Source organism: Sinocyclocheilus anshuiensis, unplaced genomic scaffold, assembly GCF_001515605.1.
Source record: "Sinocyclocheilus anshuiensis isolate Anshui unplaced genomic scaffold, SAMN03320099.WGS_v1.1 scaffold191, whole genome shotgun sequence".
Classification (NCBI taxonomy): domain Eukaryota; kingdom Metazoa; phylum Chordata; class Actinopteri; order Cypriniformes; family Cyprinidae; genus Sinocyclocheilus; species Sinocyclocheilus anshuiensis.
Genome location: NW_015549570.1, coordinates 87,299 through 88,195, shown reverse-complemented (window position 1 = coordinate 88,195; position 897 = coordinate 87,299). Strand labels below are relative to the sequence as shown.

The following is an 897-nucleotide window of genomic DNA, read 5'->3' as shown; positions in this document are numbered from 1 at the left end:
TTCATGAATGTTTTTAATGAATGGATTTTATAATAATACAAATAGCAATGTTTTTAGTGCAACACTATTATTTGTTCCCCACAAAATATAGTTTTTTCACTAAATGTTTGGATTTCTAAAATTATTGTGCACTGATTCTTCTAGAATAACTTTTTCTGCAGAATTATCCACTAACCTACTTTATGATAAATTTTTGTCATAGATTATAAATAAATGAATGATGCATTTTATATAGCGCTTTATTGGGTATTGTTGTACACCCAAAGCGCTTTACAATCATGTGGGTCTAAACATTTCATCCATTGTTATTAATGACGTAGCACTATCTGCTCACTTCTGTATTTTCTGTATTTTTGTTACAACTGAATTTAGATCTGTCTCTGTCAGAAAGAGATGCATTAATGAATTGCTATTTATGAAGGCAATATCTTTAACACCAAGCATATCTCCAGGCTCTGTTGATCTTCTCCTTGATTCCTTTAACTCAAAAGTTAAGAATGTTATTGATGACATTGCTCCTTTGAAAGTCAGTAAGAAGTCTGGCAGACAGAAATCAGCTTGGAGAAAATCAACAGCAGTTCAGAGGATGAAAAGACAATGCAGAGAAGCTGAGCGGATGTGGCGGAAGACGAAACTTGAAATTCACCATAGCATCTATAAAGACAGCCTTCGTGCTTTCAATGTCGGACTAGGCAAAGCTAGACAGTCATTCTTCGAAGGCGATTAGCACATCCCCAAGTTATGCAGAGGTTAGACAGATTCGACCACAATATCAAAAAGAAGATACTATGTCTGCTTTTGAAGAAATGGAGAGCAACATTTTGTAAGAAATAGTACAGCACCTTAAATCGTCAACCTACTATCTTGACACACTTCCCACATATTTTTTTCAAAAGG

At 34.4% G+C, this 897-nt stretch overlaps 1 protein-coding gene across 1 annotated transcript in view; it reads right to left on the bottom strand.

Moving 5' to 3' along the window:
- The window catches only part of LOC107657332 (N-lysine methyltransferase KMT5A-A-like), an 18,696-nt gene that overhangs the window by 7,505 nt on the left and 10,294 nt on the right, over window positions 1–897 (bottom strand). The gene's annotated exons all lie outside the window — the stretch shown is intronic.